This window comes from Aedes aegypti, chromosome 2 (assembly GCF_002204515.2).
Source record: "Aedes aegypti strain LVP_AGWG chromosome 2, AaegL5.0 Primary Assembly, whole genome shotgun sequence".
Taxonomy (NCBI): domain Eukaryota; kingdom Metazoa; phylum Arthropoda; class Insecta; order Diptera; family Culicidae; genus Aedes; species Aedes aegypti.
The window spans coordinates 97,492,314-97,519,213 of NC_035108.1; the positions used below are offsets into that span (position 1 = coordinate 97,492,314).

Consider the following 26,900-nt stretch of genomic DNA (forward strand, 5'->3'; position numbering starts at 1 on the left):
CTCATCGCACTCGTTTCATTCATTGCGCCTAAATGTCTGCTACGGGCATATCAGCAGAGCAACATGCTCCCCATTTGCAGCTTTCTTCCGTTGCTTTCTTGAACACAAGATAAGCCGCTTATGTTCAGCTCACTGGCAGCAGCCAAAAGTCACACAGCTCTGTTACAGCCGAAGCTTGAGAAAAGCTTTGAACGATGTGGGGGATCGGGAACCGCTTAACCACTGAGTGGAAAACAACTTTTCATTCATTGCGATGTTATTTTTCGTTGGTGACAAAGATTCGCGATAGTTGATTTGATATTATTTTAACGTTCAACGCTCTGTCATCGTAATCATCATAAATCAATCAATCAATCGAAACTTCAAAACCAGTTTTTCTGTTCAAAACTAAAATTTATTCGATGAAAATGTGTTCACTGTGTTTCGGTTGGAGAATAGAATACAGTGCACATTGGTCCCAAAGCCATATCTAGGAAGACGAAACTGTTTGCGCCTGAACCGTCAGTTTCAGATCTATGGTGTCTTCGGTAAAGTTTCTCCATAGTTTTTAGACATTTTATTCAGTGATGTGAAATTAGGGTGGCCCGCATGGGTTACGAGATCAGAATACAAACTTTTTTACTGATGCATTTAGGCCTATACAATGCTCTTCAATGTTTTAGAACAATCGATTTGGAGAAAATTCGCCTGTTGAAGAAGGCATGAATCTTGTGCAGGAGCCAGATATAATTCCCAAATCTCACGAACTGGAAGGTGGACCTTCTTTCAACTCCTTAGATTCCGCTTACTGTGATTGATCTAATACAACAATACATGCATATTTATTTCTAATTGTTTTACATCCAATTATGTCGGTTGTTCTAGTAAATATCTCTTTTTTTTTCTTTGGTTAATGGTGAATATACCCTAGAGCGATGATTTTTTATGAATACTTTGAATGAAACACTTTCAGCACTTTCAGCTATCTAGATTATTTTTCAAGTTATTGACCTTTTTCGTATAAAAACATATTATTTTCAAAATATTTCCTAACTTAATCTCTTTAAACAAAATACATCCTCACAGTTTTTCCTCCAAAAACAGAAAAAAAAATATTTCTAAAGGCAAAAAAGATTGAGATTCCGACATTTGAAAACAACATATTTTTCGAAGAAAATCTCTGATAACTCTGCAACCATAAGAGATAGAACAACTGGTGATCTCAGAATTCAAAACTAGCGGTGCGCCAATGGTGAAAAACCGATTTTTCTAACAAAATTCAAGATGGTGGCCAAATTCAAAATGGCCGCCAATTTTTTTTCAAGTTTAAATGAAAGCTCTCTATACGATGCCACTAAGTTTGCTATGTGTTTCAAGCGAAATATGTCTCATTATCCCGTGAAGAAATACCCAAGATTTATCAAAAAATGGGCTTTTTCGCAAACTGTTCAGCTAGCTGGCGTACGAGGGGTCCACCAATTTGAGAAAACAGAAAGGACAACCCTTAAGTTTAATCGAAAACTAGCGATCAGTGACATAAAATTGGAATTCTAACGATGGGTGCCGATGGCGGCCTGGTTTCAGCGAGAATTGCTCAGTAGTTTTTTCGGCAAAAAGCTGGGCAATCAACAGGTCTAAAAGTGGTCGGAACTAAGTTTTTGAGAGAAATTATCGTATAAAAAGTTATTGAGAAAAAACAAATTTTTTAGGACCACCCTAACTTATTTGCTCAAAAAAAAAGAAATCATTACTCGCGAACCATGAGAGATAGAAAATTTGATTCTTCAGCAAAGTTGCTCCAAATCGATTGTTCTAAAACATTGTAGAGCATTATATAGGCCTAAATGCGTCAGTAATAAAGTTGTATGCTGATCTCGTAAACCATGCGGCCATCCTAATTTCTCATAACTGAAAAAAATGTCCAAAAATTATGGAGAAACTTTCCCGAAGACATCATCTATCTAAAACTGATGGTATAGGCGCAACCATTTTTGTCTTCCTAGATATAGTTTGGCACCAATGTACAGTGAACATATTTTCTTGTAAATTTTCTTAATTTTGAACGAAAAAACTGCATATTAAAATTCCAAAATCAATGACGGATCCTGCCCCCTTAAGAGGGAAAAAAGATTAACATCGATTTACATTTTTTTAATCTATCTTGATTGAAGTACTGTTCAATACAATTTATCATTGAATTGCGCTTGCTATCTGTAAAATGATGATAGATTTTCAAGCGAATATCTTCTTTTTCATGATTTGTGATGACATTTTTGGCCCTTTAATCGTTAAAAATAAAAAAAAAAAACAATTTCTGCTCTAACGTATCCACAAGTCTTTTATATCCAAATTTATGTAAAATACTACATGTCATCGCTTTAAATCTGAAAATTTACTTAGGGGTTACGGAGGTTTTTTTAATTAAAAGTAATTCGGATTGTAATCAAACATTTTTATTTCTGCCTAAACTAGTTGAGTTTAAAGTAAAGCGAACATTGAGTTAAATTGAGTTTTTTTTTCTTCTTCATCCAAACATGTTCATTGTAGTTTTAAAACTATGTTGCATTGTTGAATTTGTGCCAAAAAGTGGATCAGATAACACTAGGAAGGGCCTTTAGCGCATAGACTATCAATTTGGGGAACTTTCAAGTGAGCGTTGATTTCGAATAGCGTTTGAATGTCGTTCTAATAAAAGGATTATCATAGTTAGAATTTTTTTTTCTAGATTCTTTATCGAATAAAGGCTTCAAATTTAGATTTATAGGTAAAAATAGGGATTCACTAAGTTTTTTGAGTTGCACAAATTTTGAGTGTTTGCAAAAATTAAATAGCATCTTGAACAGTGGTGATTTAATGCTTTAATGACTCTATTTCAAATTGACACCTATATTGAGCTGTTTGGTAATCCAATCCGCATGGTTATTAAATTAATTAACTCATTACGCGTGGTAAAGATGGACAAATTATGGGTGAAATTATGAAAAAAAAAAACACGTGCTCGGCTGGGATTTGAATCAAGGACCAGTGAATCAAATTATCATCAAAATAGACGAAAAACAAACAACAAACCAAGCAACCGTTTGTCGCAACTGTTGCGGATAAGAACACAATCAAAGGCAAAATTGTCATGACAATCACAGAGCGGAACATTGTTGAAAACTTTTCAACTTGCGATTAATCAGTTATTTTAAGCACAAAACCAAATTTATTTTATGGATGCTGTTTGATAGTGTGTCAATGTTAACCAACACGGAGAAAGTTCTGGAAAATTTCAATGCGAAGCCCAATAAATCGCTGCCCACGTGGTGATCGATCTTTGTCATATTCTGTTCAAGTGATGATAAACTCATGTTGCGGAATAAAATTGTTGCAACAAGAATAGGAGGTGACAATGTCTTTGTTGTTGCGTGCTGAGTGACAATTGATTCACTGCCCAGGACTCTTGTATGCTAGACGAGCACTTTACTAACTAAGCTACCGAGCCACTTGGTGACCCAATAACTGAGTTGGTTACAAGTTTAGAATTCAAATCCCTACAGACCACGCGGACCCCTTTCATAACCCATATCCATCCATCTCATGTTCCTACACACGCGGAGAGAGCGAGTGCGATTTATTTAGTGTTAAAACTGTTTGCCTATCGTACCTACATCGCTTCCACCACACCTGTATTGTGGAAGAGTAAAGATGTGGGAAGGCTATCAACGTGTCGTTCTCACTCAAGTGACGACATGACTACTACAGAGAGGCAGTAACACTCTAATATAAATTGACACTTATATTGAGCTGTTCGGTAATCCAATCCGCATGGTTATTAAATTAATTAACTCATTACGCTTGGTAAAGATGGACAAATTATGGGTGAAAATGGGTGAATTTTTTTTTCATAATTCCCACATCTTTACTCTTACACAATACAGTTGTTGTGGAAGCGATGTAGGTACGATAGGCAAACAGTTTCAACCAGGTCCGTCACCACTTGGGTACCACTTCTAGTACTGCATTTGGTCCCTCGGTAGTGCAAAAGGTACCCAGGTTTGACAGATCGCAGTACACTTTTCACGGCATTCTAGATTACCTTATGAGCCATAACATTTTGGGAAACTGCAAGGGACATGGAAGTCTTTAAATTTGTCTCTGGTTTCAACACTAAATAAATCGCACTCGCTCTCTCCGCGTGTGTAGGAACATGAGATAGATGGATATGGGTTATGAAAGGGATCCGCGTGGTCTGTAGGGATTTGAATTCTAATCTTGTAACCAACTCAGTTATTGGGTCACCAAGTGGCTCGGTAGCTTAGTTGGTAAAGCGCTCGTCTAGCATACAAGAGTCCTGGGTTCAAATCCCAGCCGAGCACGTGGATTTTTTTCATAATTTCACCCATAATTTGTCCATCTTTACCACGCGTAATGAGTTAATTAATTTGACTCTATTTCGTCTATCAACAGGCAAACAGGTTCTTAAACTAGAGGTTTTTGCTTTTTTAAGTTCAAGAAGTTTCTATGCGATCCAGAATTTCTCAAGCTGCTCAAACATAGGTTCTATTCTTGTAAAATCCAATTTCTGTCATAAAATTAGATATCGTCGGTTTGAAACATGTTTCAAGAGCAAGCAAGCAATTAAAACAAATCATTTGTTTTGTTGTTTTTTAGAAAATGAAATTTTGAGTGTATCAAAAAAATTCTATTTCTGGTTAAACATATTCACTAGATTTCCACAAAATTCTACATGTCATTGCTTTTAACTTTATACAGACAAACAAGATGGAAATTTAAGGTTTCTTTTATTAAAAGAAGGTTAGAGTATAATCCAAAGCTTATATCTCTGCTCAAACATGTTCTCTTATCTCGTATTATTTAATTTATGCCGAAAACCCAAGGGATTCTTGAAGTTGAAATTAAAATAAATTGAGCATTTTTTTTAAACCTCTATTAAATGTTCTCTAATCCACTGCAACCAAATTAATGTCGAAAAAATTACAAAATTTGGTTCATAGGCAAACAGGAAAAAAGGAAAAGGAACTAATAAATCCTTTCAGTAGTATAAATTTTGAGTGTAATAAAAAAATATATTTCTGCTCGAACATGTTCACTGTATAACAGCAAATTTATATCGAAAAAATGTCAAAAATATCTAGTTTAAGTATTTCACTAGGATGTTCATATCAAAAGATACAACTGATCTAGATCAGTCATAAGTTGCCTAGACCAAAACCAAAGCCATCAAAATGTAGTCGAATGCCGTTAGGCCGAAAGCGTCGCTAGACCGAAATTACATTTGACCATTTCATGAGTGTTTTTTCCTTCTTCTAAATAAAGGCTGTTCTTTCTAGCTATATTTCACAACGGATATTGTTGATAAATTATCTTGACCTAACAACTTAAACCCCATTTGACCTAAAAACTCTTTCAGCAGGTTCTAGGTAATGCAAATTACTCACCTAACAATAATAATTCGTTTTTTTCTTATCATTTATCACTATTCAGATCTGAGAAACTCCAAATAATAACTTTCCCGGTAAAGTTTGACACGACTCTCATGCAGTTTTTAGTTAACAAAAGAAATTTGTGTTGGTTCAATTGCTCTACGAGAAATTCGAATACCACTATTAACGGTTTTTTTTAGATACGTGAAAACATTTCGAAAATCAGTTGATTCATCGCTCAGATATAGCCGATAATCCATTTAGATGTTTATAATCTCGTGATTCCTAGAGTGTGGTTTAAAAAAAAGATTTTTGAGAACGTTCCAAATTCAGGGGTAATTTTTGACCCTTAATGCATAATGTGTAGCTTTTTCTTAATGCATTAGGAAGGTTAATGGTAATTGATATAATTACTCATTTTTTTTCTAATATGTTTTAATTTATCAAAATTTGATTTTGCAATTGTTCAGTTATTCTCAATTTATTCCAGCAGCGCAACTAGGATTTGGTTCTGGAGGGGGGTTTGTAAACTTTCACGTTATGATTTTTGTGTCAAATGTTCAACAATTTTCAATATTTAGAGAATTATTTTTAGCGCAGAAATTTGTAATAGGAAACATTGCTTTACTGCCGGTGGAAGCACAAATGCACTATATTAGAGAATTGACAATACCGAAAATTTATTCTACAGATCAAAAAAGTGTTTCAAATGAAGATTTCATTTCCAATTTTGTTTTAACACCTTACAATTTTCAGGGGGACGGGCCTGGTGTAGTGGTTAGAACACACGCCTCTCACGCCGAGGACCTGGGATCGAATCCCATCCCCGAGATAGTCACTTATGACACAAAGGTTATAGTGACGACTTCCTTCGGAAGGGAAGTAAAGCCGTTGGTCCCGAGATGAACTAGCCCAGGGCTAAAAATCTCGTAATAAAGATAGAATAGAATAGAATACAATTTTCAATATGATCATAAAAACCTGGATTGATTTTGTAATCCGATTTATTTACTACTGTTGGGGAACTCTCATGCGTTCATATTTCTAATGGGACAAAAAGAGTTACGTTTTCCAATAATTATTAGAAAAAAACATTCTATTTTTATTCCTTATCAAAAATAAAATGCAATTATTGATCAATACTTTGACTTTGAATGTTGTATCGATTGGCTGATTAAAAGGCCCTAATATATCTGAATGTTTGCCAAACTTCTCACGCAATGCCATCCGTTTGTTCTTCAGAAAAGTAAAGAAATTTCGTTATTTATTAGCTTTATTATAGTAGCAGTTTTGATTTTTATTAAACTCTTAAGAGGTTTGAAAATTAAAAAAAAAACGCGCTCATAACATGCTTCTATGTAACTGTAGAAACCACGAAAACTCATAGTACAAATAGTGTTATAGGATGTGTAGTGATTCATTTCAAAAGTATACTCAGTAAGCTTCATATTTTTTTACTGGTCCTGAACCACAACACCCCCCAACCCTCCCTTGGTTGCGCCACTGCTTGTTTCAAATTATTTTATTTGCTGTTTATTCAACTCGTGATTGTTTTCCTAGGGCATGATACTATTTTTCCCGTACCGTAATCCGGGGTATCATTGATCAGCGGGGTAACATTGATCGGGATGACTCATCTTGTTAAACGTGCAAATAAAGATTTATCGATGAAACATTTTCAAACCATGAATGGTGCCTCTCTTTCGTATATTCATAAGCTAATGATAATTAAGGTTTTTGCCAAAATTGCGTTTAGTTCATGCGCAAATTTGTCAACTTTTTGAAACAATGATTTCTATCATTTTCACTGACACTACCGAAAATTCATGTCTCACATGAGTTCTGCAGACGATGTGATCAAGGAAAATGCGGGTGTTACTAAAAATGGCATCGCCGAAAACGATTCCGTTGTCAAATCTTTCATAAGTTTATTCATTTAGGCAACATTAACTAAATACTATTACGAATGTAGAATTACCTGAGGAAATTGCCTACTTTTAGGCGTATTCCACGGTTCAAGGTGTTTTTAATTTTGAAATAACTCAAAAAGTAAATGACTTGTAAGAGTTTGGTCTTCATATTCGTCTTCAGGGGCCCTGATTTTAGTAAGTAACGACATTTCCAATATTAGCGAACGTTGTTTACTTGGGTGATCAATGTTACCCCATATCAGCTGAATCAAAAAATCACTTAAAACATTTATTTAAACATGTTTAAATCTTTCGAAAAACAAATTAAAGTACATAGTTAGGAGCGGTGGGTGCCAGTACTTGTTTTAAAAATATGAAACTTGTAACATTTGTATTGTGAAATGAAAAATTTAAGAAAAACTAAAAAAAATTATCAATGTTACCCCGGATTACGGTACACTAATCCATAAAATCCATAAACTATTGCCTTTTTTACAACTTTTATAACAAACTGATATTCGATGTACATCGACCCAAATGTTCTGCATTAGGCATTCAATTACTAATCATATTTGTTTACTCAGCAATAAGCCAAATCCAGCAGAAAGTATTGCATGACTCCTATCTCTCCAATATCCGACCCAAAGAACCAATCAAATCAAACTGATTGGCGAGACAACACCCTCGAATGACACTTACGACGACGACGACGACGTGCGCGATAAGAGCAAGGGGCAATTTATTTTCGGCGAGCTGCCGGTTTGGGGCAATTTTCCATCTCACTCAACATTATTGTCACAAGCTGTTATCAGCAGTTCCAGTAATTTCTATTTGTCCCCATGTCCCACTAACATATTTACACTCCCGTGCAAATGTTTGGAGTAACCCCTTTAAAAACATAGAAAAGAGTTACGCCCGCCATATCTATGTGATTACACATCTAATTGAAACTCTCTATTGCTCTTTCGAAACGCTTTTGTACAATGACTTGAATTATTACTTTATTGATTTTGAATAGTTTTCAAATTTGTTCTCCAAAATTTGTGCAAAGTGCTCTTGAAAGAATATGAGATAACGGCACCAATGTCGTATTGATTTAAAATTTTGTTTGATCCAATGCTGAGAAAATTATCCATAAATTTAAGTAAAAGTTTATAACAAAATTCGAAAATGTTGGTGATTAATATTTTTACGAAGTAATCTAAACCTTACCTTTCGAATAAGACATACAAAGTTAGAGAAGTATAATCACAGAGATATGGACAAAACACTTTTGGATGTTTTTTTAGGGTGACCCCAAACTTTTGGACGGGAGTGTACATCTATTTGTTCTACTAAGTAATGCCTCGAACTTGACACTGAAGCGACTGGTTGGTGGGGTGTGGTGAAATGCACGTCAGCTCTGGGCAACGGAGTATCGTTCATCGACTTTTATTTTCAGCGCATATCGGCGTTGATGCATCTCGGCATGAGTTCATCATCGAGTCACGTGCTTCGTGGCTCGTGTGGGCAGTTGATTGCGCTAACTGGACGACGGTGACAGATTGTTGATTGATTGGGATTTGTCGTGTAGTTGATAGTCATTGGAAAAAGAATCAGTTGAAAGTTTACAATACACCCTGCCGAGGTGTTCTTCTTCTTTATAGCGTGTGGGGTAACTGGAACGGAGCCTGCTTCTCAGCTTAGTGTTCTTCAGAGCACTTCCAAAGTTATTAGCTGAGAGCTTTCTTTGCCAATTTTGCATTCGTTTATCGTGTGGCAAGCACGAACATTTTTTATATATGCCCTCATAAGAGAATTTCCAATCGAAAAGATCCTCGACCAGTGAGATTTGAACCCACGACCCTCATCATGGTCTTGCAGCTATGTATTCAAGCTGCCTTTTTACCGCTACGGCCTAGATTTCAAATATGTTATACAATGTTTAAAAGAAAGAAAAATATTTGATTAAAATTTCTGCAGCCAACGTTAACAGCCATAATGTCAGGGGCCCAGATAGCCTTAGCGGCAACTGCAGCTATCCAGCACGCCGAAGCTGAGAATCATGGGTTCGAATCCCGCCGGTCGAAGATCTTTTCGCAAAGGAAAGTTTCTCGACTTCCCTGGGCATATAGTATATTCGTGCTTGTCATTCGATAAACGAATGTAAAAATAATCAATTGGCAATGTAAGCTCTCAATTTTTAATTGTGGAAGTGCTCATAAGAATACTGAGCAGAGTCTTCCCCAGACGGAACGTTACGCCAAAAAGAAAAAAAAAGACATCTACGGAATGCAAATCCTTTGATCAAGATAACTAATGACATGGATAACGACACGTTGCAGTGCAAACAATAAAAATCATCCAACTGACTTCGCGGCTGTGAACTTGACATTGCCAACCGATTTCTGGCTCGAGGCCGGATTACACCCACCGAGTGTGAAATTATCGAAACATCTAGATCGCAACGGGACCGTACCTCTGTATGCCTTCGTCCCACCCACAACGCCTGGCTAGTTTTGTATCAAGTTTATAATTATAGCAGCACAATATCACAATATTTTTCACGCAAACGAGGGAAACATTTATTTTTTCGAATCCGTTCTGCAGGAAAACAAAAGGTTTCCTCCAAGTACGCCTCCCATCAAGGGAAATTTAGCGTTGGTAGTGCGTTCACGGAATGTTATACCCACTCAACTCTTCAAATGTAAACAAGCGACTTAATGGCATAAACAACGAAGTCGTCAATTTAATTGCAATGTTGGGTTAAACATTTTGTATAAATTGATTCTATTTCTGGTAACGCTACGCTAAAAGGAAAATGTGGGGGCAAGCGAGTTTGATTGGTGGTTTTAATTCATACCCCTGTTCAACAAGACTTTATCAGTATGCATCACGGCGCTTCATTTACCTGATTTATTAAAACATTGAACGCCATTTTTTATATATCCTACACCTTTCACATTTTTTCAACCAGCCCGATTTAAAAAAGGAGGAAATTTTCCACATAGTACCGTTGGTATCAAAAGTGGGGTCATGGTACCAAACATTGCCGCATGTATGCTAAATGCATGACTTGCGGAGGTTTTTCTCACGCAAGGGTCGCCTGTCCTGTGAAGAAAGATATCGTAAGATTGGACCAAAACTGACGTCGCTTACCGCAAGGCTACGAAGCCCATAAATGAAAAGAATCGTCGTCCGCTTAAGGTTTCTAGTGATTTCCAAGCTCATTTGATATGATGGTCATGAATGTGAGGTTTCACAATAATATTCATCCATCTAAAAGTAAGATTTTCTATGAATCCCTAAAACTGAAACTTTATTCTTTGTTTTTTTCAAGGATTCATTAAATATAGAAAACAATAGCTTCAGGAATCTTATTTTTTATGGTATCTGTAGATAACTGCAAGGAACAGAACATTCAAATTTTATATTAATATTCTCAATACTTGCTGAGATATTTCAGATTATGTTTTGGCCTAACGTCACTCCTAGGCCCAATGTTACCCCCGATGACGGTTTGTATGCGTAAATTTCGGGGGTCTAACTTTTGAGATTGCTTCTCGCTCAATCAAATCGTTGAGGATCGTACCAGGCAGATGAACGGCAACTTTTTTCGTGGCCTACATTCCCCAGGCATAATCTACAACAATTCTTTTTTTTTAATATCTTTATTAGTATCATTCCAAACATTACATTCATTTTATATATCTAGGTGTTCTGTGTTATTAGACAACACTATCATCCTAATTTGGTAAAATAAATTTAAGATTTAATTTACATTTTGTTAACAACATATTATATTCCATTTGCCGTAGCAGTTCAGTTTTTTTACAGGTGAGTTGATTTCACCTGCTTATAAGAGAAAAAAAACGTTTTTAATATACTTAACCTAACTTAACCTAAACATATAACGCATTAATCGTGGCAATAGAAGATTGTAACGATTTTTGCCTGAAATTATTTATTATTTTATTTGACATTTGTTCCAATGTTTCAACATTGGATATTTTATGTAACTCATTGGTACTATACCAGGGAGGAAGCCTCAGAATCATTTTCAAAATTTTATTTTGAATTCTTTGCAGAGCTTTCTTCCTGGTATTACAACAGCTAGTCCATATTGGTACAGCATACAACATGGCTGGCCTGAAAATTTGTTTGAATATCAAAAGCTTGTTCTTAAGACAAAGTTTTGATTTTCTATTAATAAGGGGATAGAGACATTTTACATATTTATTACATTTGGCTTGAATGCCCTCAATGTGATTTTTGAAAGTTAAATTCTTATCTAGCATGAGCCCTAGATACTTAACTTCATCTGACCAATTTATTGGAACCCCTCTCATCGTGACAACATGTCTACTTGAAGGTTTCAAATAAAGAGCTTTTGGTTTATGTGGGAATATTATTAGTTGAGTTTTGGAAGCATTAGGAGAAATCTTCCATTTTTGCAAGTATGAAGAAAAAATATCCAAACTTTTTTGCAATCGACTACAGATGACACGCAGGCTTCGTCCTTTGGCGGAGAGGCCTGTGTCATCCGCAAACAAAGATTTTTGACATCCCTGAGGTAGCTCAGGTAAGTCAGATGTGAAAATATTGTATAATATTGGTCCCAAAATGCTGCCTCGAGGAACACCAGCTCTTACAGGAAGTCTTTCAGATCTGGAGTTCTGATAATTAACCTGAAGTGTACGATTTGACAGATAACTTTGAATTATTCTAACAATGTATGTTGGAAAATTAAAGTTTTCTAATTTTACAATCAAACCTTCATGCCAAACACTGCCGAATGCTTTTTCTATGTCTAGAAGAGCAAGACCAGTAGAATAGCCTTCAGATTTGTTGGAACGGATCAAATTTGTTACACGTAAAAGTTGATGAGTAGTCGAATGTCCATGGCGGAATCCGAACTGTTTATTGGCAAACATTGAATTTTCGTTGATGTGGGCCATCATTCTGTTCAAAATAACCTTTTCAAAAAGTTTACTGATGGAGGAAAGCAAACTGATTGGACGATAGCTAGAAGCTTCTGCAGGATTTTTGTCTGGTTTTAAAATTGGAACAACCTTAGCATTTTTCCATTTGTCAGGAAAATATGCTAATTGAAAACATTTGTTAAATATATCAACTAAAAATGATAAGCTACTTTCTGGAAGTTTCTTGATGAGGATGTAGAAAATTCCATCATCGCCAGGAGCTTTCATGTTTTTGAATTTTTTAATAATAGTTCTCACTTCTTCCAAATCAGTCTCCCAGGCATTTTCGAAAACGTTCTCTTGATTGAGAATATTTTCGAACTCCTGAGTAACTTCATTTTCAATTGGACTAGTAAGTCCTAAATTAAAATTATGCGCACTTTCAAACTGCATAGCAAGTTTTTGAGCTTTTTCGCAATTAGTTAGTAATAATTTGTTTTCCTCTTTCAATGCCGGTATTGGCTTCTGAGGTTTTTTCAAGATTTTAGATAATTTCCAAAAGGGCTTAGAGCCAGGGTCCAATTGAGAAATTTTATTTTCAAAATTTTTGTTTCTTAATTGAGCAAAACGTTTCTTGATTTCTTTCTGCAAATCCTGCCATATAATTTTCATAGCAGGATCGCGAGTGCGTTGAAATTGCCTTCTCCTCACGTTTTTAAGACGGATCAAAAGTTTAAGATCATCGTCTATAATCACGGATTCAAATTTTACTTCACATTTTGGAATTGCAATGCTCCGGGCTTCAACAATGGAATTTGTTAAAGTTTCAAGAGCATTGTCAATATCAAGTTTATTTTCAAAAGAAATGTTAACATCAAGATTAGAGTCAACATACGTTGTATATATATTCCAGTCAGCTCGTAAATAATTGAAAGTGGAGCTGATAGGATTGAGAATCGCTTCTTGGGATATTTGAAATGTAACAGGGACATGATCAGAATCAAAATCAGCATGAGTAATCAGTTGGCTACAAAGATGACTAGAGTCGGTTAAGACCAAATCAATCGTAGATGGATTTCTAGAGGAGGAAAAACATGTAAGGCTATCAGGGTATTGAATTGAGAAATATCCTGAAGAGCACTCATCAAATAAAATTCTGCCGTTGGAATTACTTTGAGAATTATTCCATGACCGATGTTTGGCATTAAAGTCACCAATGACAAAAAATTTTGACTTATTGCGAGTCAATTTACGCAAGTCAGTTTGGAGCAAATTAACTTGCTGCCCAGAGCATTGAAAAGGCAAATAGGCAGCTATGAAAGTATATTTACCAAACTGTATTTCAACAGAAACACCTAAAGTTTCAAAAACTTTAGTTTCAAATGATGAAAACAGTTGATGTTTTATACGCCTATGAATGATGATTGCAACTCCCCCACATGCCCCATCAAGTCGATCATTACGAGATTGCTTCTCGCTCAATCAAATCGTTGAGGCTCGTACCAGGCAGATGAACGGCAACTTTTTTCGTGGCCGACATTCCCCAGGCATAATCTCCAACAATTCTCATTTTTCATTCTAGTTTACGCCGTCAAAGGTCAGAATTTTAAGATTGGTCACCTGGTTCCGGGGTCATTCTGGAATCAAAATGGGTGTTTTAAAATGGCCAATTTAAAAAAGTTAATTTTAAATTTGAAATCAGTTGAGTTTTTACAATTACTGGCTCTATAACGATGGGAACGAATATCTAGTAATTCATCATGGTCCATCACTATATAGCGCGGATCACAATTTCCGAATGTCCCCGGGAACCAGTTCCGTAGCCACTTTTTGGAAGCGAGTAAATACTATCGAGTGAAACATCAAACTTCATGATTTTTCGAATGATTGCATTCTATGACTGAAATCTTGGAAAATCTTATCACGTTTGGTGTTCTCGCGTTTGATATTTGCGTTTCAAACGCATACAGCAATACCGATTCCAATTGTTTTTACATGTTATTGAAGCAAATTTAGTTTTTTATTCCAAACTTCTCAAACAACACATTTTTCTAAAAAATGGGTTTGACTTAGTAATTTAACAAAAACCACCCAAAAACATGATTTTCTATAGAAAAATTCTGGATTTCTTTGGATTATTTGATTTGTTTCGCCGGAAATTGCATTTTTTTTATATAAAACTTAAGTTTATAAATAATCTTGTTTTAATTACGAGTTGAGTAGTGCACATATTTCTTAGCATGTGGAAATATATTTTTGTTTCCAAATTATTTAAAAACTATTGAAGAAGGACTTTTCAAAGATTTTAGCTTTGTTTAAATGGCAAAAAATGAAAAAAAAACTGGCATTTTTCGTTAAAAAAATCATGTTTTTGTGCAGTTTTTGTTGAATAACTAGGTCAAAACAATTTTTTGGTGAAATGTGTTGTATGAGCAGTTTGAAAACAATCGAATAAGCTTCAAAGTCGTGTAAAAAGATTTGGAATCGGTTGAGTATTCATGAAGTTATGATCAAACAAAGATAATTTTTTTAGTAAATGACGAAAAATTGGGAGACAACTACTTTTAACTAAAACTAATTTTGATTTAAGGTGTTCTAAAAAGTTTTCATATTTTTTTTTGAAGAAAATGGTACTAAAAGTTTCAAAATTGGTTAGAAAATAACGAAGTTATGGTGACTTCAGTGAAGCTTATTTTTTATAACTTGAAAATTCGCTTCCAATACGTTTGCACCACCTCTAAATCTTAATATTTGTAGCTCATTGATTGATTTGAATTCATAAAAGCACACGAATATTTGGTTTATATTTGGAGATACATTCAATATATTTTCAGTTTATTATCGAAATCGCAATCGGCTTTCTATACATCGTTTGACTAATATTGTACAATATTGTGATAATAAAAAAGCCACCAAATTTTAGACGAAAAAGGCAGGCCCAGATAGCCGTAGCGGTAAACGCGCAGCTTTTCAGCAAGACCAAGCTGAGGGTCGTGGGTTCGAATCCCTCCGGTCGAGCATCTTTTCGGGTTGGAAATTTTCTCGACTTCCCAGGGCATAGAGTATCTTCGTACCTGCCACACGATATACACATGCAAAATTGGTCATTGGCATAGTAAGCTCTCAGTTAATAACTATGGAAGTGCTCAAAAGAACACTAAGCTGAGAAGCAGGCTCTGTCCCAGTGGGGACGTAACGCCAGAAAGAAGAAGAAGAAGAAGGCGCAACCTTTAGAACGGCCAATTAATGGAGGTTATCAAAATCAATATTTATTAGAAATTTTCTAGAAAATTCGGCAATCTATATTTTTTATTTTCAAAAAAGGCTTGTTCTTCGAAAACTTTACGAATCAAAAGCCTGCTGCAACACATGTATCAAGTTATTTTTAGAGCAACAATTTACCGGATATCTATATAAATAAAAATGGAATGGTGTTTGTATGTCACGAAATGGCTTACAAACAGATCAACGGATTTGAATGATTCTTTCTCAGTTTTGTTCGTCAAGGGTTCCGACGTGTTTGTGTGTATAAAAATCCCAGGATATTCACCGGGAAAGTTGAAAAAACGAGCGCGAACGAAACTGTCATTTTATATAGGACGATCATAAGCGTTTTTCAACAGCCTACTTGATGGCAAGACGAAGTTTGCCGGGACCACTAGTCATGAATAAAAATTTCTCTGACATTTTTGAAGAGAAATATTTTAAATTGAAAAGTAACTGATATAAGTGTAATTTTTAACTTCAAAATAGGATTAATATGAAAAATAACCTATGCCTTCAAAGAGTTGCTATTAAGTCCCCACGTCACATTTAAAGTTCAATAGAATATTTTTTTTTTCAGAAGACTTCTCAAAGCACAATGACAATCATCAAAATTGGCAACACTGCTGTAATGAAATCGAATTTATTTTCTACGTATTATTTTCATAATATGTTGTTCTGAAATTTACGATCAAAATATTTAGAGAAAAACGCCTACAATTTGCTATAGATCGATAAATATGTGTGCATGATTTTAAAAATATGAGATTTTTTAATAAAAACGACCATAAAGAGTTAACTGTATACTTGAGAATGCGGTTAAAACTCACGATTTTTAGCAAACATAATTAATTTTTAACATGCTTTCATTTTATTTTTTCTGGGAGTAAAAGGATGGTGTATCAGCAAACTTGGCCATCAAGCCTGATTCGCTGCTGACAAGTAATTTCTCGGCCTATCTTAATGCATGGGAAATTTCTGCAAGGAATCGATCGAGAATGCGCTTTTTCTGATCGCAGTACGCAGTTGAAAAGAAATGTTATTTCAAATGGAGCTCACTGTAGGAAATTTCTTGACCATTTCTTGAGCAGTAATTTTTATTTTTTTTACGGTATAGCATACCTAGCTTAAAAGATAAATCCCTAGAGTGATCTAGTGTCAGAGAAGGGGGGAATAATATAGATTTTTCTAAATATCTACCTATACTAGAAGAGTAAAGGGTGCCAAAACACACAATTGGTTCATACAAATCTGGGGGCTGTGAACTGGATATCAACAAGCAGCCAGGCTGCTGTCAAGCTAAAATTTTCATCAAAATGATCCGAGTATGCCTAAAAGTGTTCAGTCATTACTTCGTCACGCTAAAAACTATGTTACAACAAAAACTATCAACTAATGACAAAATGTTTACTTTGTGTTATTGATGCGTAAGTTTTTAAAATTTAATGTGAATTATATTTTTACTACCAGAAGTCAGAAACTATCTAGATCAGCAGATTTTTGAACTTATTGCCTGCATCGAACTGCAGAAGCTTTGTATGAAGTATTTTAGGTGTGCATCTTGAAAATGGTTTCCTGCAAGACAAGCAAACTAACAACGGTTAGCACTGGTAAAAAAAATGTGTTCAAATTGAATGACCAAAAGTTGGAGACCGCACCCCTCAGATACAAATAAGGATTTTTATTATGCGAATAATAATGCTTAACTTTGTTTATCAAAGTTAAGCATTATTTTTCGCATTTGCTTATGAGTTAAAAAAAACTATTTAGCTGTTCAACCAATAGAATGTTGTAAGTTTTTATATTTTCATGGCATTGTAGAATAATAGATGAACGATGCACAGAGAACCGATTACGATTTTAGAAGTAAATAAAAAAAAAAAAACAAGTTGTCCACTTTATAAAATGAACAGTCCTTATCGGGGTTTCTGCGAAAACGGTTCCGGGGTCAATAGGGTCCTAAAATGTTTAATGAAATCTTGTTTTTATTTAATAACCTGGAAGAGCAGGTTACTGCAACTACTTTACCAATTTTTCCCACTCAACTATCGGCTATATCATATTTAAACTTTTATATAAAAATTTGGTCCATAAATGAACCTTGACACTTTTGATCATGTTTGACGTTCGCATAGTCGACAAAAATACCACAGGGCTTTTAGTTTTAACACGAGGGTTGTTCCTATCTGACATTTCTGATAGGATACGGAAAACAAAATACACCCACAATTTGAGTTTAAGGCATGGGATGTGACAAAATTTAAAGAAACATAAAAAATGTTCTTGGGACTTATACAAACGAAAAACATTAAAAAAAATGAGTAAACATGTGTGTTTGGCCTAAACTTAAGCGTTTGGCACAAAAATTGGGATAGAGCTTTAGGACCCTATTATTGAAAAACCAGTAAACATTGTCATGCGACACATCAAGCTTCGTGATTTTTTAAGATGCTACCTTCAATGAATGAGCTTCTACGCATGGGATCTATTTGGATACTTTGGAACCGATATCCGAGTTTCCGAGGAATCGGTTTCAGGGTCAATCTTCGAGGATGAGTGAATAATGTCATGCGACATATTAAACTTCATGATTTTTGAATGGTTGCATTCTATGACTGAACTGCACAGTAAAAAATCTTGATTAAAAAAAATCTAGTAATTGAGCACATAACATCAAGATAATGCCGTCCCGTCATGGGAGTTATCCGTAAAATAGTTTAACTTCTTTTATTTCACTGATCAAAATTAGTAAACAAACCGCCTCCAGGCCATCGCCATAATTGAGCTCTCATACGCTCTTTGTAGCAGTTTTCGCCATAATACGATTTCCAACTTAAAACGGTGAATTTTCCTCACAAATTGCTTACCAGCTAAATTTGTGAATTTGCTCTCACTAGGCAATATACATTAATCGATTAAAGCAGTTTTACTGGATGAGAACATAAATTTCAGTCCTTTAGCAAACTGCTAAGATAATGACATATTATCATTCCTGTCAATTTTAGCAGCTATATTCTATAATAAATCTTCGAGCTGTTTAGTAGAATACCTATAAGTAGATGAAAAAACCGAATTTAGTACTATACCATTTAATTCCAATAGAGTTTGTATCCTTTGACAGATACGCGTATTTTGACCTCAACTTCAGTTTAGTGTACTAGACTCGACTTGAAGAAAACCATCGTATGCACACATTATATATTAATGCTAGGTATAAACGTATTTCCCTACCCATTATTATTATTATTATTATTAACTTAAAATTTATGAGCTTTAGGTACATTCCATCCCTCTTTTGTTGAAACTTTAAATGCTGAAAGGTACATCACGGGAACGATTAGTAGGTACCAAGTTGAATAGCCATGTATTGCCGTTGCCGTTGTCTCTGTCACAAGTCGAGTCTAGTACATGACACTGAAGACGGCCTTACAGTTGAGGTCGAAATACGCGTATCTGTCAAAGGATACAAACTCTAGTGGAATTAAATGGTATAGTACTAAATTCGGTTTTTTCATCTACTTATAAAACATCAACTTTTTTCGTCATTTGAAACCAAAGATTTTGAAGCTTTGACTGTTTCTGTTGAAACACAGCTTGGCTCATAGCTGCCTATTTGCTTTTTGAATGCGCTGGGTAGCAAGCTAATTTGCTTCAAACTGACTTGCGGAAATTGGACCGCAATAAACAAGTTTTTTTGCCATTGGTGACGTTAATTCAAAACATCGGTCATGGAAAGATTCGCAAAGTAATTCCAACGGCAGAATTTTATTTGATAAGTGCTCTTCAGGATATGTCTATACCCTGATAGCCCTACTTGTTTTTCTTCTTCTAGAAACTCTTCTACGATTGATTTGTTCATAATCGACTCTAGTCACCTTTGTAGCCAACTGGTTACTCACGCTGATTTTGATTCTGATCATGTCCCTGTTACATTTCAAATACCTCATAAAGCGATTCTCAATCCTATCAGCTCCACTAAGCCGACTGAATGACATATGAAACATACATCGATAGTAATCTTGATGGTAACATTTCTTTGCAAACAAAACTCGATTTTGACAATGCTCTCGAAACTTTGACAAATTCCATTGTTGAAGCAAGGGACATTGCAAAAATGTGAAGTAAAATTCGTATCCATGATTATAGCCGATGATCTTAAACTCTTGATCCGTCTTAAAAACGTGAGGAGAATTCCGTTTCAACGCACTCGCGTGCCTTTTTTGGGAATTATCTAAAATTTTGAAAAACAAAACCTTAAAAGTCAATAACGACATTGAAAGAGGAAAACAAATTATTACCAACTAATTGCGGAAAAGCTCAAAAACAAATTTGAAGGCTATTCTACTGGTCTTCTAGACATAGTACGCAGTGTCACATGCCTTCCAATCTAAGACACTGATAATTTCTACACTAATAATTTGTCAAAAAAGTATAATTCTTTGCATTTATGTGACAAAACTTGTAAATTCTAATGTACTCAATATAAATAAATTATTTTGATAATTATAGATGCGTAAATGTGGCATTCATTTCCCCAGTAAAAAGAATCGTCAAAATGTGAACCATGCGCCCCCATTTGATTTATGACAAGTACAGCTGCTTTTGTGCACCATTAACGTCCCATATATTTACGTAACGAAAGGCTGCCAAAACGGCAACTGAATTCTTAGTTCTTCCACTCGGAGACAACAGCTGACGACGGTACGGTACTTAGCGTCCAAAAATTGCAAAAATACACTTGCGTCTTTCGAGAGCATTCAATTATCACCCACCATTAGGGGGGGTTGTTTTCGGTGACAATTGACGCGCACGATAACATGTAACATGTATGAAAAAAAAAACTGTCACCCTGTCAACTGTGGTATTCGTCGTGCATGCTAGCATAGAAACTGCCATGCCAAACCCCGTTATGATGCAGATGTTTTGTGAATAATTCTCAAACAAGAAGAAATCTCCTACAGTGAGAAAATATGCACTGCAAAGACGCAAGTTACGCGTTTTTTTTTGTCGGTGTCAACCTCAGATGCGACAGACAGAATATTTTTTTGACGCTCGCTACTCGATAATGGATATCGCCAACAACGTCCCTGGCCTTGAACTCGGTTTTGGCAGGAACGTGTGTTGTGTTTCTTTCATTTTTTATTTCACTTGATGTGCATAAAAGATTGTGAGATTATCTCACCGGTAAATTTCAAATGATGAGGCGGGACGCTTCGTGTTTCGTGGCCAACATGTGGCTGCCAATTATTTTCACGCTGTAAACTATACAGTATAAGCGAATCCTTTTCTGAGGCGTTTTGAAATATTCAGTATACTGCAAAAAAGCTAGCTAGCATTATGTAATTATACATTCATTCATTGAAAATATCACTTATATATTATTTTTGCATCTATTTATTAATTTATTTACAGGGTCGTATGATTTTCTAATTCAAATACAAATCATTACTTGTAGATTTTGGTAACATAAAATTTTCGTATTTGTTGTCAAAAACGAAAGGACACTTTATTACTTGTTGAGTTTTATCGTTGGCAAAAATAACAGATAATTGAAAATTGGAACTGAACTCTCTCTACAAAAGGTTAAAGTTTGGTTGGAAATGAAAAAAAAAAACAAGTTCCGTGCACCCCCGCTAATTTGAACGGTACCTCAGGCAAACCATCGGGGTTCATTTTAATTTGAACATCTAGTCACCCTAGAAACATGTTTATGGTTACCTCTTTCACTGTTGTGCTTTGATTCTGCGTTCCGTTTCACGGCGTTCCATCACACTTCGGTCCGTTCCATGAACAAAATGACGTTTGAATCATTTTTAATCTGAACGATGTGCAAATTAGCGGGATACAGATTAAAAAGTGTTCAGATTAAATGTGGTCAAACCAACGGGGGTACCCGGTATATTGTTCAATCGCCTGCCCTTGAGCGTCAGTTTTGAGTAGATACTGATAGATGCACTTATCAACTACAACTTTGTCGAAGATCGTTTTCAAATATGAAGTTTTAGTATTATCCCGCTCAAATAAAAACCCATTTCAGCGATCACCCGGAGTCAAAGATGCATGAAATAACATTAACTGTTATATTTTGATAGCCTCCTGGAATCAGAAAGGATATAGCTTTCATTTGGAGTTAAAAAAAATGGCGGCCATTTTTAATTCCCCGCCACCTTGAATTTTATTAGAAAAATCGATTTTTCATCATTAGCGCAACGCTCATTTAGAGTTCAGAGATCACCATCAGAAAGCTGAGAAAAATTGCGTAAGATAGGCTACAAAAACTAGTTGAGCAATGGTATTTACCCTATGAAATGAACGATTTACTAAATCATGTTTTACGATTTTGACGTATATGGGGAGTGCAATCAATGCAAACATTATTTTTTGTACAACAAAGAAACAAGTTTTCAATTGTTGGTGTTTTATTCGATTCAGATGAAGAATAGGAGTATTATTTTGAGTGAAAAAATCTGGCGGTCATCTTTGATTTTGACGCCATCTTGGTTTTAAGTAGTAGAATGAGTTTTCACCTTGTTAGCACTCAACATGTTGAATTTTAATGCCACTGTTACACTTACTCTCCTCCTTGTTCTTCTGTTTCCTGACGTTTCATCCCTGCTAGAACAGAACCAGTCCCTCAGCTTAACTAGCAACAAATTATCAAATAGGATTTTTAACGCTTATTTGCTACCTGAATGATTCTTCTGCATATCTTCGAGTTGAAAAATAGCATTATTTCTTTCATTCCTTTGGTCTAAAACCATTGATAGAAATGAAAAATCAGTTGAACAGCTGAGATAAGATAAGAAAGAATGAATCTGATTGTTTTTTTTTAACGGAGGCCTCATAATTCAACATGATGAACGCTGAGATGGTAAAAAATCATTCAACTGCTAGAAACCAAGATGGCGTCGAAATCCAAGTTGGCCGTCGGATTTTCCAACCTCAAAAATTATACACCTGCGTTTCGGCATCACATCCACATTAGAACAAAGCCTGCTTCTCATCTTTCAATTTCTCTATTTTTCACATGCATGTTGGGCGGTAGTAAAATCGATGCCTTATGGCTCAGAAAATCAAGGATTTTTTTTGCTCAAAAACTAAAGATTTCCATTCTAAATTAATGCACTTCTGGCAATGTTTTACGTTAAAACTACAGATATTAACAAAGGATTTACTAATGTCCCAAAGCGCAATTTATAAACTTCATTCAATGAACGACAATGCATATGGTAAAAAGAAGTTTGTTAATTTCAATCAAATTCAAAGATATGTCGAAGAATTGTTCTGTTATGACAAATTGAATTATAAAACAAAATTCCTATTTAATAACCTGTATTTATAACTAATATCAGGCTCGGTTTCGGTAGGGACGTATCGCCAGGATAATGAAGAACAATATGAAGAAAAGTATACGTAACCTTGTTTTTCTTGGTAACCTCTAAATTCGACATGTTGAGTGGTATCTAGGTGAAAAATTAATTCTACTACCTAAAATCAAGATGGCATCAAAATCCAAGTTGGCCACCTGATTTTACCACTCAAAATAATACTCTTATTCTTCACTCGACTCGAATAAAACACCAACGATTAAAAACTAGTTTCTTTGTAGTAAAAAATATAATGTTTGCATTGATTGCACTCGTCATATACGTCAAAATCGTAAAACATGATTTAGAAAATCGTTCATTTCATAGGGTAAATACCATTGCTCACCTAGTTTTTGTAGCCTATCTTACGCAATTTTTCCTCAGCTTTCTGATGATGATCTCAGAATTCAAAACGAGCGGTGCGCTAATGGTAAAAAACGATTTTTCTTATAACATTCAAGATGGCGGCTAAATTCAAAATGGCCGCCAAATTATTTTTAACTTCAAATGAAAGCTATATTTTTCCTCATACAATGCCACTAAGTTTGCTATGTGTTCCAAGGGAAATATAAGACATATCACGTGAAGAAATACCCAAGATTTATCAAAAAATGGGCTTTTTCGCAAACTGTTTAGCTAGCAGGCGTACGAGGGGTCCACCAATTTGAGAAAATCGAAAGGACAACCCTTAAGTTTTATCGAAAACTAGCCATCAACGACATAAAATTGGTTTCGACGAGAATGGCTCAGATAAAAGATAGAAGATAGAAGAAAGAAGATAGAATATAGAAGATAGAAGATAGAAGATAGAAGATAGAAGATAGAGAAGATAGAGAAGATAGAGAAGATAGAAAAGATAGGAAGATAGAGAAGATAGAGAAGATAGAGACGATAGAGAAAACAGAGAAAATAGAGAAGAAAGAGAAGATAGATAAGATAGAGAAGATAGAGAAGATAGAGAAGAGAGAGAAGATAGAGAAGAGAGAGAAGATAGAGAAGACAGAGAAGACAGAGAAGATAGAGAACATAGAAAAGATAGAGAAGATAGAGAAGAGAGAGAAGAGAGAGAAGAGAGAGAAGATAGAGAAGATAGAGAAGATAGAGAAGATAGAAAAGATAGAGAAGAGAGAGAAGATAGAGAAGATAGAGAAGATAGAGAAGAGAGAGAAGAGAGAGAAGAGAGAGAAGATAGAGAAGATAGAGAAGATAGAGAAGATAGAGAAGATAGAAAAGATAGAGAAGAGAGAGAAGATAGAGAAGATAGAGAAGATTAGAGAAGATAGAGAAGATAGAGAAGATAGAGAAGAGAGAGAAGATAGAGAAGATAGAGAAGAAGAGAAGATAGAGAATACAGAGAAGATAGAGAAGATAGAGAAGATAGGGAAGATAGAAAAGATAGAGAAGATAGAGAAGATAGAAGATAGAATTTGATCGATTGGCTCTTTATCATGAGGAATTTCAGCCCAATGCTGGTTCATCTCGAAGAAGATAGATGATATATAAATAGATAGATAGATTGATTGATTGATTTCTCCAATATTGCAACAAGAGATTACTCTAAATACATTTCTATGAATTTCTTCAAGTTTTCATCAATTGCCATGTTCTAGAATTATTGTAGAAATTGGAACAAATCATGTATTAACTCCTGAATAAAATCCTGCAGATATTAAACATAAGTAGTTACCTCCATTAGAAATTCCTTCGTGGATTTCTTCAAAAGGTTTTCTAAAATGTCATTATCAAACTCTTCGGAAACCTCTTCAATGCCTCCAGGCATGGCAACAGAATTTCATTTACAACGACCCCTTGGCAATGAAAAAAGTAGATTGACTTGATTATTGAAAAATGGTTTTCATCACTTATTTATTTATTTTTTTAATTATATTATGGTATCATTTATGGAAATTTTATTTCTGCCTCGCTCATCCCTGACCGATGGAAACTTTTTAACTTCTGAAATTAATCTTGTGTTTGAATTTCTCAAAAATATCTTCAATATCGATATTATTTGATGATTTTACTAAAAGGCCGCAGAGCATTATGCAAAGATTCTACCCCATTACCCCGAAATCCGTTACCCGGAATGCCGTTACCCCGAATGTACCATTGCCCCGAATTCCATTACCCCGTATTCCATTACCCCGAATGCTATTTCCCCGAATGTACAAATACCTGGAATGACATTGCCCCGTAATATTGTAATTCGGAGTGGTGGCATTCGGTGTAATAGAATTCGTAGAAATGGCATTCGGGGTAATGGTAGAATCGCAAACGATAGACAGTATCGGATGAATAAAATGCACCAAAGCCGTTTTCTCATACATAATGGTCAACTTCAGAGAGCTATATCTCCGCAGTTTCTCAGAAGAAACCGATTCATTTCATTTTTTTCTGTAACGAACTACAAATTACCTCAATTTTCTAAAACTATTGAAAAAGTTGTGTGAAACTATTGATTCAAAAGTTACAGATAGGTTGAATTTTAACATAAGAATTGCACTAAGAAACAATAGTTTTCAAAAATATAGATAACTTGTAGATCGTCACAGAAAAAATTAAAAGAATCTGTTGAGAAACGGCGACAAAACAGTCAACGTTTTGTTTGGGAAAATGGCTTTAGGGATGGTACACAAATTATGTCACGCTAAATTTCAACTTTTTCGACCCCCTCCCCCCCTTTGTATGAGTCCTCCGAAAATGTTGTAAGGCTTGTCACGCTTGGCTCGACCACCTCCCCCCCTTGGAGCGTGACGTAATTTGTGCATGACCCCTTAGTGCATTTTATATGTCCGATACCGTATAATAAAAAACACAAAAGGTTTACACCAAGTTATCTTAAATGAATTCACCCAAAAATTCTTCAGAGAATTCGACGAAGAATTTAATAAAGGACTTATTGCGCAGGAATCCCACCTAGGTGTACTTCGAATTTCTTTAATAATCGTCAGCAATACCTCAAGGTTTTTTTTTTGGAATCTTGTCAGAAATGTCTTCAACACATAAGATATTGCTCCATGTTCATATTCGTTAGAAGATTTGTAAGATTTAGGATGTTTTCCAAATTTAAAAACTATCAACGCAAAGCAATTTTTCTCAAATTTTAAAAAACCAACATATTGACGGATATGATGGAGTTGAATTCACGACATTCAAAAAGATTTTGAGTTACTTGAATCCAATAAGAAGGTTTTATTCGATTGAGTGTTGCCGAAGACGATTTGGCTCAAAAATTTAGAATTAAACTGTTGTATTTTCTTTTTTGTCCGAGACCGCTTGGTAGATATCAGATGGGAAGGAGGGATCCAAAAACAATAAATAAAATTTATCGCAGAAGAGTGTGAAGAGCGAACACTTGAATAAATAAATGAATATCTAAACAAAATCCCAAACGGTTGAAGTTGGTGGAACTCTTGTAACTTTTTACGAAGGAGTTCTCCGGAAAACGTGTTGGGAAATATTGTAGATTAATCGATATTGCAGAACGCAAGTGAGGGGTCCAACTTTGCGTTTAAAAGTAAGTTACATTTTGGTCGGTGTCCTAGGGGAAGGGGTGGTAAAATGAACACCTTAAGGATATCATCTTGTTTCTGATAGAAAAACGAGTAATTTGTAAAGTTCTATCGCTCATCATCGAAACTAGGGATGTTATCTATAGCAGCGACACGAATTCAGACTAAAATAGCTAAATTTTCACAAATTTTTATCGCTAGCAAAAAACGGTGCAAATGTTTATTTTACCTGCACTATGTGGGCTATTGGTGGCAAAATGAACATCGTGCAAAAAAAAACGTGAGCAAATCAAATATTTCTGAAAATTTTCATTGCATTACCAAAAATATATCCATTGATGGTTGTAACCCATTCAAAAAGAATTCTAAATGTATCAGATTTGACATCATATCAATATTCACATCACTGAAAAATCTCATGACTTTCGAGCTAAAAGTTACGTCAGTTCTAATTTTCAAATAAGGTTTTCTAAAATCTTAGTTTTCGTTGATATTTTCACGTATCAACCCGAACACTCCTATTTATGCTTCAAATCGTCGT

The 26,900-nt window shown here is 35.1% G+C and overlaps 1 protein-coding gene across 2 annotated transcripts in view; it reads left to right on the forward strand.

Annotated features, from left to right (window-relative positions):
- Positions 1 to 26,900, forward strand: part of LOC5571596 (arginine kinase) — a 166,945-nt gene that overhangs the window by 45,052 nt on the left and 94,993 nt on the right. The window lies entirely within an intron of this gene.